This window comes from Felis catus, chromosome D2, assembly GCF_018350175.1.
Source record: "Felis catus isolate Fca126 chromosome D2, F.catus_Fca126_mat1.0, whole genome shotgun sequence".
NCBI lineage: Eukaryota > Metazoa > Chordata > Mammalia > Carnivora > Felidae > Felis > Felis catus.
The window spans coordinates 68,570,620-68,583,666 of record NC_058378.1 but is presented as its reverse complement, the minus strand read 5'-3'; the positions used below and the strand labels follow the sequence as shown (position 1 = coordinate 68,583,666).

Below are 13,047 nucleotides of genomic sequence, written 5' to 3'. Positions count from 1 at the left end.
CTTATCAGTGCGTAGCTAAAACAAAAAGCCAGGGACATCTGAATAGTCTGAAATACTCTTTCCTCCTGCTATCCCACTGGCAGCATTCGTTTTGCAAATCAAGGATAGAGATGGAATCACTGACCTGCACCAAACATTTTTATAATCTTCTATCTCTAGACAGCCCATGCAACTTGAGGGAATCAAGCAGGGGGAAGAAAAAAATCTACAAGAACCAACTTGCTAATTGTGCCTTAATCTTCCTTGTATCCCAGAGTCTGGCATACAGCCTGACTTATAGAAGTTAATTTTTTTTTTCATTGAGTGTCTTTTTGAATGATGACAGCTTCACGGACAGGTAGCTGTGGATATAGGGTTGAGACATAAATTAGGCCAATGGTTTTTAATTATTTGTGGCCATAAAATTCTTTCTTTAAAAATAAAAATGATAGGATATGTGGGTGGCCCAGTCGGTTAAGCCTCTGACTCTTGGTTTCTGCCCAGGATATGATCTCATGATTTTCTGAGTTGGAGCCCCACATCCGGTTCCACGCTGACAGTGCAGAACCTGCTTAGGATTCTCAGTCTCCTTCTCTCTCTCTGCCCCTCCCCTACTTGTGCTGTCTCTGTCTCTCTCAAAATAAATAAATAAACATTAAAAAAATCTTTACTCCCTCTCTCTCTCTGCCCCTCCCCAACTCATGTTCTGTCTCTCTCTGTCTCTCAAAAATAAATAAATGTTAAAAAAATTTTAAAAGAAAAGGTGGGGGGCACCTGGTTGGCTCTGTCAGTTAAGCTCCGACTTCAGCTCAGGTCATGATCTCATGGTTCATGGGTTCAAGCCTCACGTTGGGCTTTGTATTGACAGCTCAGAGCCTGGACCCTGCTTCGGATTCTGTGTCTCCCTCTCTCTCTCTCTCTGTCCCTCCCCCACTCACGCTCTGTCTCTCTCTGTCTCTCAAAAATAAATAAATGTTAATTTTTTTAATCTTTAAAAAATAATAAAAAATAAAAAAGACAAATACTAGGAATTTCTGATTAAGTAAGGAGTGGGGCCCTGAGTCACACACACCCCTCTCCACCCATGTCTGGTTGATTCATGCTAAGTGCACATGAACTTAGTTGTGCTCACTGCTTTAGTATTGATGTTAATCTTTCCACTTTTGTTTTTACCCACCTTTCTTGTCTTATTACTTAAATAAGACACAAAGGATAGGTCATCGACTGCACTAAGTAGACTTCCAACCAGGAAGTGTGATACCTGTCTCCCTCTTAGAAATACCCTCATCCAAGGGGTGATTCCTCTGGAACTAGAGTCTCCCCGTCACTTGCTACAACTTTGGGTATGACTACATCTCTCTACATCCCCAGTGAGGGGAGAAAGGCTGACAGTTTACTATGCTAACAATTTTCATTGAGTCCTTCCCTCATCCCACACCCCACCTCCAGTTGTCAGATTTGTATACATTGGTACAAAATGGAGGGGGGTTACTAGGTGGTAGATGTAGTAGCAGAGCTATTAAAATCCTCAAGAGGCATTGTCCTTCCAAATGTTTTAGGCTCCCTATAGAACTTGCGGTACAGAACTTTGCCCTTTTCTTGGTCCTAATTGTCAATTTCCAGACAATAGGAAAAGTCCCATTTAACATCCTCATATACAATGAATATACTCTCGTGACTACAGGAGTTTTAAGAAGATAGGTGATACATGGCCCTTCACTTAAGAGAACGTCTAGGTCAGTTGGAGGTCAAGGCACACATGCATATGTATACACACTCACACACATGCACACACACAAATGCTAGCAAGACAAGTCAATAGGCTCTGAGTTCTTAAAGAAGTAATTCTAGAGCATGGAATAGACTGTCCATGTTGTGGTTCAGAGGAAAAATGAACACTTTGGATTGGGTGATCAGGAAATGGTGGGCCTGAAACTGTACTGTGAAGGATCACTGCCAAGGTTAGGGTGTTGTGGCAGAAGACAATGTGAGCAGAGCATGTTTGGGTGGCAGATTTGCCATCTGGCTGGTCTGGAAGGATCACACAGGGGAGTTGTAGGCAGTCAAGGTTGGAAAGTCTTGGTGCCTGACTGTGGAGTCTGGAATCTATCCTCCAGGCAGCGGGAGAGCCATATGGGTTCTTGAGCTGAGACAGGACAAGATGAAGGCACTAAAAGGGGAGACATAGAAAGGCAGCAAGTCCAAGTCCTTCCTTTAGTTCTGTTTCAGAGTTGGGATGTGATTTCATCATTTAAGCAGTCATGAAAAGACCATCCTTAATGAAAAGTCTGGACAAGAGAGTCACATGAGAACAGGTCAGAAAACAGGGGATGTCAGAGGGCATTTGCAAGACACCTGGCAGGCACTCATGGGAAAGGCTGGCCCAGGTACAGGGGCCAGAATGAACCAAACCCCAACCTTCTGTCTTATTTCTTTTTGCCCCTAAATCTGGATATGCTTCCTCCTAAGCCCTGTTTTCCATTATGTGCTCTAGCTGACAGATGTCATGACCCAAAATAGACTCCATTAATCACACCCGATGTTTTCCTTAGCACTTGCAGAGATGTTGGATGTGTGAGCCATGTGGCATAAAACTCCACATGACTTCTCAGGGCCTGTCAGAGTGACGCAGTGATGGAAGAATGACAGAACACTGGGGAATGCAGGAATGAGGATGCTGCTGAGATGTCCATGAACATGGTTCACAGAGCTGCCACATGAGGTCACTAAGGCCCACAGTTATTCATAAGATGTTTGAAATCCTTTCATTCACATGTGATTCTGACTTCTTCATCTCTGGAGGCTCAGATGACCAGTAGCTATGCCCTGTTCTTGGACTCTGGGATCTCATCCTCTTCAGCACAGCTGTCTGCCTTGGAGATTATGAACAATACATAGAGACTGGAGATGATGGTGGCAAAGACCTTAGCCTGGAGCTGTCTGACCATTTGATGGAAGAGGTTGTTTCTAGATTCTCTGGTCCCAGAAGTTGGGCCTGGGCACTGGGCATAATGGCACCCATCAGCTGAGTAGGAGACATGGACTGGTTTTCCTATTAGAGAGACTTTATTTCCAAGGGTAGATTGTCTCTGAACTAATAGATAAGGAGAGAATGTCCCCTTAACTTTTGATATAAGGAATTTCTTAATTTCTTAATTCCTTGAGTTGGGCTTCTGCTGTCAAGAGAGGGACAGGGGGGCCACAGCACTGAAGCGCCATCCCTTGGCTCATGCATGAAATAGCTGATTGCTGAAGGCTGGGACTTCAGCCTGGTTCAAGATCAAACTAAACTTCTCTGGTTTGCTGGTATGTTGGTAGGAGTTTCTGAATTCCAAATGGACATGGTTGTGTGTATAACAGACCTGGTTTCTGGTGAGGCTCTTTTATACCATATACTCCTTTATACACACACAAAGAAAACAGGTGTGTTTTTAAAGGCACATCCCTTGTGGGATAAACACTGAACACAAAAAGAAACGCTAAAAAACAAAAATCTAAATTTTAAACTGTTTACAGTAATCATATTGTTAGTTGAGGTAGTTGAAATTATTATTTTGAGACATTTATGTGTATTGTGAGATAAAACAAATAAGTAATTATGTGATATTCTAATTCTTTTATTTCAGGTGTTCTTGAGAACTGGATTCTCAGAGAAGGAGAAAGATATGGTTGTGAGATAGCAGACCTTAAGAAAAACAGTGTTGATTTAAAGAATTGGTATGAACTCAAGATGTATTTTATTTTAAATCAAACAAACAAAACAGAACATATTTCTTAGTTCTGCTCGCTAAAAAGACTTATAAAGGTCTAGAAATATTGAGCTATTCCTACAAGCAGAGACAGAGAAAAGGACCTGGGTTCAAGTAGTTTTGGTGGAGTGGGGAGGAGTGATCCCAGGAAGCAAGAGTGAGGCATCAGGGAGAGTACAAAGAGAATGAGCAAAAAGCCAGTCAAAGGGTGTGTTATCAGGGTCGCAGCAATGGACAGTGGGGATTTGATTCTATGAAGCCCTCTGAGAAGGGTACAGAATGCCCCCCAGAATTGTCCATCTGCACACAGGAGGCCAGGACATGATCTCCCATTTTCATTTCCCATCTGATGAGCTGATAATGCCAGTACTGATAACTCCCTATATTTCAGAGAAGACTTTGAGGCAGAAAGGGGAACCATGCATGGCACACCCTTGACCAGTGACACTTACACTGTCAGTGAGAGTCTGAGATCCCCCAGAAATTCTGCCATAGCGGCAGTTGAAATCAGAGATAGACAACCAGATGTGACACAGGGCACCAAGAGCTACTACAGATTCATGTTGTAATATTTACAGATGAAATGCCATATACCTACCTAAGACTGGTTTCTAAGTAATATGGAAGGGGGTACATGAGGCTATAGATGAAATGAGTGTGGCCAGAAACACATAATTGTGTGTTTTTTTTTTAACGTGTATTTATTTTTGAGACAGAGAGAGACAGAGCATGAACGGGGGAGGGTCAGAGAGAGGGAGACACAGAATCTGAAACAGGCCCCAGGCTCTGAGCTGTCAGCACAGAGCCCGACGCGGGGCTCGAACTCACAGACTGTGAGATCATGACCCGAGCTGAAGTCGGACGCTCAACCGACTGAGCCACCCAGGCGCCCCCAGAAACACATAATTGTTTAAGCTGAGTAGAGCACATGGTCATTTGTTAAACTATTATGTATTGTAAGTGTTTAATATTTGCCATAGCAGAAAGTTATATGAGTGGGGTGGGGAGGCAGTGAGGGAGGAAGCAAGGAAGAAAGTAAGGGAGGGAGGGAGGAAAGAAGGAAGAAAGGGAATAAAGAAGGCAGGAAGGAAAGAAGGAAGGGAGGGTGGGAGGGAGGGAGGAAGGACAGCAAAAAGAGTGGGGTGTGAAAGCAAAAAACAAGATCTAAGGTTTTTCTGGCTCCACTGAATTGGGCAAGTCAAATAATCCTTCCTAGTCTTGGCTTTCTCATCTAAAATGGAACCGGTAAAAAGAACCAACTTCCTAGAATAAATATATACATAATGAGAGTGACTCACTGTTCAGACAATGCCATATACACAGTAAGTGCTCAATAAATGTTAATTATTACCTTATTATTATGAAAACTCCAAGTCCTGAAAGAACAGGAAAGGGTAAGCACACTAATCCTCGTTGACCAGGGAGTGTGTCCGGAGCAAAGCGATTTTGCAATAATGCTGTGATTCTGCTCAGCTAACATAGTTTGAAATGCTCAGAAGAAAAAACAAAAAAAGCCAGAAAACTGTATTGTATGTATGCCTCTGAGGGGGAAACTTGTCACTGAAATAGGAGGCCCCAGCTGCCCAGCATGCTAGGGTGCTCCCCGTAAAAATGTGGGATGTCACCTGCTTCTCTCCTGTCAGAAGGAAACAGTACCTGAGTAATCTCATTTAGAGGCTGAAGGGGAAAAGCACAGCATGGTTTCTGCCATGATGTGCTCCTGAAATGGTGGTCATGTTGAAACAATTTCTATTGTGTTGGCTGCTGTTGTTGCTAAGAACCATCTCCCCGTCTCCTGACATTGAGGCCACCATGACTCATTCACCTCAAATTCTTAAATGAGATCATCCCTTCCTCATCAAATGCCTTCCAACCTCAAAGGGCTAGCATGAGAACTAAAAAAAGTAAATGAAGAATATTGTGAGATATTGAGAGCTATAAAAATACACTCTCTTACTGTGAAAACTTCACCAACTAATGTTGTTCAGGAAACAAGAGACTAAACTTTCTCATTCTTTGCGAGTTAACCGGAAACCTCCTTATTTCCACACTTGTTAAAATCTTTATAATGTGCATTAACCCAACTTGCTGCTTTCAAAAGTTTAATCTTTGAAGGCTTTGATCATATTATGCTTCAGGATCATCTTTCTGACCATCTCTAGTTCTGTGCAAGAGGAACCAACAACATGGAAGTCACAGGACCTCAAAATATTCCAAAGGCATTGTGTTGACCAATAGATAATAATTTTCTTTCTTCTCACTTGCCTCCTATATACGAAAAATTGAGTGCCGGAAAACAGTTGGGTTACTTGAGTATTCAAACTAATTAAATTTTTATTCCATTGTATTGGCTTATATGAATCTGATGTTAACTTAATATAAAAACCCCCATGGGTAAAATCCAAGTTCGTAACCTACCATTTTACAGTCTCAAATAGATATGTTATAAATGGTGCCTGAATTACACTTGCTGACTAAATCTTGTCACCTTTATTGGGCTACTTTGAATATTTTCTCTAAAATTGGAGAAAAGTGCCCTTAATATAAAAATTCTTGAGCTCTCTTGAGTCACAGCTCCCTTTAAGAAGCTGGTGAAAACCATGGACCTTCATCCCTAGACAGAGAATGTATACATACACCCAAAGAGCATCCATAGACTCCTAGGGGGTTCCAGGGACCCCAAGTTAATAGCTACTGGCTTAGATTTTCTTTCATTATTGAATGGTTAAGCCCTTCATTAAAGAGTGGTCCTGGATGCTGAAATTGTATAAGTAAAAAATAGTGGGGCACCTGGGTGGCTCAGTCAGTTTAAGCATTTGACTTCGGCTCAGGTCATGAGTTCACAAGTTTGAGCCCTGCATCAGGCTCTCTGCTATCAGTACAGAGCCCACTTGGGATTCTCTGTCCCCCCCCCTCTCTCTCTCTGCCTACTCCCACTTGTGTGTGCTCTCTCTCTCTCTCCCTTTCTCTCTCAGAAATAAACATTTAAAAGAATAGTTATTCTGACATTTATAAGCCTCACATAGAAACCATTGAATTTAGGCTAACTGAATTTTTTTACGCCATCAAATTTTGCTGAGAGGTCACTTATTAATTAACTAAAGATAGGCTCTTTCCTTCCTATAAGTTGGCCACATTGGAACATGCCCCTATCTCACTCCCTGAAAAAATATGACGTACTGGTATCTGTCACCTTTGTCCACACTCAGTTGCATTCCAGCCACCGTGGGAGCTTCGTGGTATCCTCGGGAGGGAATATGTTTCACATCAGAGTCAAATGAAAACTTCAGAATAGAGGGGGGGAAATGGACTCCTAGATAAAGAAGCACTGAACAGAAAAAAAAAAAAAATAAGAAGAATTTCCAGGAGAGGAAGGACATCACAGACAGAAGGAATTCATTGTTGCATTTTTTGAAAACATTCATATCCAGCTGTATCTTTGTAGTCATGAGACTTAATTTCTAATTTTAAAAACGGATCAAAAGCACATGTCAATAACTGGTTCAGATGGTCTCTGAACATTTGGGATTCATGAAATAGATGGGGAGTTTCAAAGCCAAGTCTCCTCAGCTGAGATGCTACACATAGCCATTTTCCTCTTCACTAGCCTATAAACCTATCAAGGTGAAATATAGTGACACTGTCTCATCTTCTTCCCCAAATTTAAATTCTAGCTGATTGATCTGGAGAAAACTATGTAATTCTTCTAAGTTTCCCTTTCTTCACTGTTAAATGAGGATGTTAATACCTACTTGACCTGAAGCTTCTGGGCAATCAGATTATACTTTATAAGGTACCCATCACTTTACTAACATGAAGTAGTAAAATGTCATTTGAAGGTAGACAGGGGTCAGTAAAAGAGGTATACTCTAAACCTGAAGCAACCACTGAAACAACAAAACATTATAGCTAATCAGTCAATAAAAAAGACTTAAAATTTTTTAATTAATCAAAACGAAGACAAAAGAAGAGAAAAAAATAGTGAACATGGATATGTAGAAAACAAGTGGCAAGGTGATAGATTTAGACCTGGCTGTAATAATAATCACATTAAAGGGAAATACTCTAAATATCACACTTGGAAGGTAGAGGTTGTCAAATTCAATTTAAAAAAAAAGTAAGACCCAACTATACGCTGCCTTCAGGGAATGAACTTCAAATGTTAGTACAGAAATCGTTGGTATGGTGTAAAAATGGGAGATGATATACCATGATAGTAACAATCTAAAGGAAGTTGGTATATCAGTGTTAATATCAGACAAAGCATATATTAGAGCAAAGAATATTACCAAGCATAAAGTCATTTCATAATGATAAAAGGATTAGTTAACCAAGGGTGCACAACCATTCTGAACATTGATGTGCCTAGTAACAGAGCACCTAATAAAGGAAGCAAAAACTGATAAACTAAGACAAAATAGACAAATCCACTATTTTATATTTACAGAGTTTGATGTAAGGGTATAGTTCAATATCCCTTTCTCAGTAGTGGACAGAATAATCAGACAAAATCAGTAAAAATGCAGGAGATCTCAGCAATGCTATAGATTAACTTGACTTAATTGACACTTATAAAGTTTTCCACCAAACGGCAGAATACACATTCTTCTTAAGTGTGTATGGAACGTTTACCAAGATAGACCACATTCTAGACCACAAAAAAGCCCCAATAAAAATAAAGGATTTAAGTTATATGAAATATAGCTTCTGAACACAGTGGAATTAAATAAGAGATAAATAACAGAATGATCTTTGAAAAAAATCTCTGAATATTAGAAACGAAAATTATACATTTCCCAAAACCCATACACTAAAAAAGAAATCAGGGGCGCCTGGGTGGCTCAGTCGGTTGAGCGTCCGACTTCAGCTCAGGTCACGATCTCACGGTCCGTGAGTTCGAGCCCCGTGTCAGGCTCTGGGCTGATGGCTCAGAGCCTGGAGCCTGCTTCCGATTTTGTGTCTCCCTCTCTCTCTGCCCCTCCCCCATTCATGCTCTGTCTCTCTCTGTCTCAAAGATAAATAAATGTTAAAAAAATTTAATTAGAAAGAAATCAAAAAGGAATTAAAAGGCATTTTATACTGAAGTAAATTTTAAACGTATGAATTTTAAACATATAAAAATTTGTGGGATGCTGATAAAGCTAAAAATGTGTGCGATACTGCTAAATTTACAGCCGAAAACTTTAAAAAGAAGAACAAAATAGGAGAATTAACATTACCTGCTGTCAAGACTTAATATATAGTAATCAAAGACAGGGTGGTATTGACATAAAGACGGACAAATACTATTGATTCTCATTTTTCAGATTATGTATTTGCAAATTCACCAACTTGTTAAAATTTACCCAGGGCCGGGGGGAAGCTTTTGAGATAAAAGATATTTTCATTGTCTTGATTGTGGTGATAGCTTCATGGATGTATCCACATGTGAAAATTTGTCAAATTCTTTAAATATGTGCAGTTTATTGTATATCAATAAAGCTGTTAAAAAAATTAGAGACTCACCCAATATTTACACCTACTTTCTACCATGCTGGACTGAGATTTTCACACATCCTTTAAGAATTTCCTAATTTTTCAGAGAATTTGAAAACAACAAAATATGCTAAATATTCCACTGACCAGATGATAAACTTTTCTGTGATGTTTCAGAGGGCACACTGGACTTTGCTTCTATCTCCAGTCACCAATATATATATATGTGTGTATATATATATATATATATATATATATATATATACACACACATATATATATATAGTAGACAAATTAACATTTTCTTACGGAGTCGGAAGTTTGGGATAAACCAATGATTTTTTTTTTAAGATTTCCTTGGGGCGCCTGGGTGGTGCAGTTGGTTAAGCGTCCGACTTCAGCCAGGTCACGATCTCGCGGTCCGGGAGTTCAAGCCCCGCGTCAGGCTCTGGGCTGATGGCTCGGAGCCTGGAGCCTGCTTCGGATTCTGTGTCTCCCTCTCTCTCTGCCCCTCCCCCATTAGTGCTCTGTCTCTCTCTGTTCAAAAGTAAATAAACGTTGAAAAAAAAAAAAATTAAGATTTCCTGGTGAACACTCAGATATACACAAGAGGGTTTAAATTCTTCTATATACAAATAATTAAACTATGAGAGATGTCAAATCTTTTCTCTTCTGAGCTGTGCGTTTCAGCGTCAGAGAAAGGGAGTAAGGAGAGCATGAACCATCTGGCACTTGATTAGTCAGACATCAGTATGAACTCCCATGTAGCTTAATATATACAGAGAGACATGCACAGAAACAATTATAGATATGTGTATATACACTGGTTACTAGGCATATATAAGTTTCCTAGCTCTGTCCTTGAGAGGGCCTAGGAGCAGTGACAGTCTGATGGCAAGAAGCACATCTGTGCCTAGATCTTGGTTTCTAATACCACCATCCACTAAAAGGAACCAGGGCTCCTTGGAGAAATGCTTTATTCTGAGATTGGGATAAAGAAAATACAACATGACCCTGGGGCATTTTATAGTGCCAGAAAGCAAGAAAGGATTCAAAAGAACAAAAAGGATGGGGTCTTATCAAAGGGACATAGGAACCAACCTGGAAGAGCCCCCGATGGCTAAAGCTGAAATACTTTAAGCAACAAAATAAATACATAGTATTGAATAATAACTCAAAGTATAAAATAAATATACATGCATCCATGTTAATATAAATAATATAAATAACCAAATAAATAAGAGAGCTATATCTTCTTTCTAGAATTCTAAATAACATATATAGACATTCCCCTATCCAGAGAGTGAAGTTTAATTCCCTACCTGAACTTAGTGACTGCCTTCCAAAGAACAGAAAATGGAAAACAAAACATAGTAACTTTCAATGGAGAGTCCTGGAAAAACACTCTCTTAACTAAGTAATCAAAATTGCCATCATCAGTGATAAGTCATATTGTTAGTGTATAACCCCTGATATAAAGAGATAAGAAGAACACTTCACTTTTGTGGGGTTTTTCCCCAAAATTTCATATTCCCAGTATCTGCATGAGGAAAACATCAGAGAAAACCAAATGGAGGGACATCCTACCAAATATCTAACCAGTCACTCCTCATAAGTGTCAAGGTTTTAAAAACAAGAAGGACTGAAAAACTGAGAAGGACCAGAGGAAACTAGGGAGACATACAGTATAAATGCAGTGTAGTACCCTGGATGGGGTCCTGAAATAGAAAAAGGACATTGGTAGAAAAAAAGGTGGAATCCACACAAAATTTGGACTTCAGTTAACAGTTGTGTACCAATCATTATCTCTTAGTTTTAAGATTGAACCATGGCTTTTAAAGAGAGTACATTAGGAAATATTGGGTGATGGATATTTAGAGGAACTTTCTTTACGATTTTTCTATAAGTCTGAAATTGTTCCAAACTGAAAGTTTATTTTTAAAAAAATTCCATCCTCTCATTAAATTGGTTAAAAGCCTTCAAAGAGTGACAGAAGGTTATCATCATGAAACTGCTCAACTGGACAAATGAATGCTGAGATTTGATTCTGGCCTGTGGCGTTGAGAATGTCACTCTGAGTAGGAGATGGTAAGTCAGTTGTTCTCTTCTCCCTAGCCCCAGGAACACCAAAAACTGCAACTTCCCTTGCCACCTAGCCACCTCTCAGAGAAGAGGTGAAGACCTTTAGAGAAGAGAGAAGCCCACGGTCTTGAACAGCATGGATGGCATGTGTCATGATTTCTCATGACAACTGAGCAGCCAAGAGCTCTGCCTGGCTGTGGGGCGACAGCACAAGGTTCTAGAAGCTTAGGTATTGGCAGGTAGGGAGGTAAGCTCAATGAATCTTTTCTGTTTAAGCAATCTGAGCCACCCTGCCAGCTTGATATTTTAAATTCACCAAGAATTTTAAAAAACAAGGCTTAGACATACTGAAATGTATGTCATCCTTCCCAAGAGGCAGAATCACAAGCTTATCCAATTTGCCAGCTGACAATTTGGCCATCTCACTGTCTGTGTCTCAAAACCAATTCAAATAGACACATTGCTCATCCTGAGTGATGCTAGATGGACAGACGTGTCAGCAGCCAGACTGTTCTGAGGCTCTCATCGGGCAAGCTCTTCTGTTTTATTTTTTTAACATTTTAAGAGAAGAGCCTACCTTCAAAGGATATGAGATCTCCAATCATCTTCAAATTATGCTGTCTGGAAATGTCACCAATCTCACACAGGCTCCAAGAATTAATTCATGACAAGCTTGAAAGAATGCCTAGCACTCATCCCTGTAATTCATCACCATACTTACCAGCTGATCTCTTCCATGACTCCCTTAAATGTCTTTTCTCCATCACGTGACCCACACTACATGTAAAAGACCTGATGAAAAGATTCATGAAACATCATTTCATCAAATGAACTGTGTTTAATTCTGCAGAAAGAAACAAGCCCCTCCAAGAGTGAATTCTGATTCCTAAAACCTACAGCTAAGGAGGCATCAGGGACTAGCAAGACAAGTTTCACAAAAAACCCTACATTTTACCCCTGCTGATGCCACCGGCCTTCCTGGATGTCTGGGTGTGACTCTCCCAAGATACCAATCCCTGGTCCCCTCACCCAATTATACCAATCCCCAAACAGTTTGTCATGGGTTCAGCACTCTTTTGGTGACCATATGTCCCCATACTCTGCTCACCTGCCAGACTAGCCTCCGCATCAAAGGCTACCACATAAAATAGAAGGAAAGTTGGGGTAGAGGAGAAATCCACATCTTTGGCTTGGGTTTGCTGATCTACCATCACAATAGTATATAGGAAGATGCTCAGTTCTGGTATGTGTTGAGGATAAGCTGTTGTTCTAGGCAAAAGAAACCCATGTCTCCATGTGGCTTCAGATTTATCTAGAGTGACACAGCCCTTACCTCAGGTAGCATTGACCCAATTTAAAAGAAGCTCACATTCTTGGCAGACAAGACTGTGTATCTCCAGACTGGGGTATGGTGGCAGGGGTGGGGGTGGCAATAAAACTAGGAAGTACCACAGGAAGAAGTAGAAGAACAGTCTTGCTCTAGACTTCCTGACAAGTTGGTTAAGTAACTAGAATCCGCTTTCCCTGGCAACAGGTACTGACACTGATGCTCATCCAAGGAGCACATCTTCTGTCGGTCTTGGCAGAGTCACAAGAAAGGTAGTGTATCTGAGACAACGTGTTAGGGGTATCAGGTGGGGTATAGGAGACAGAGGTAGTATATCCAGGGTTGGCTGCATGCAGATGTCCAGGCAGTCCATTGTTGTGGGTAAGGTGCAGCAGATACTCATCAGAACCCATGGAGCACTTGCTCTAGAAAGAG

The 13,047-nt window shown here is 40.5% G+C and overlaps 1 long non-coding RNA gene across 2 annotated transcripts in view; it reads right to left on the bottom strand.

Annotated features, from left to right (window-relative positions):
• The window catches only part of LOC111557119, a 127,700-nt gene that overhangs the window by 28,319 nt on the left and 86,334 nt on the right, over positions 1-13,047 (bottom strand). Inside the window, exon 10 of one of the 2 annotated variants that reach the window (XR_006587318.1) lies at positions 12,007-12,077. The exons of the other annotated variant lie outside the window; for it this stretch is intronic. This is a non-coding gene — a long non-coding RNA (uncharacterized LOC111557119). The remainder of the gene's footprint in view (positions 1-12,006; positions 12,078-13,047) is intronic. 2 annotated transcript variants of the gene reach the window in all.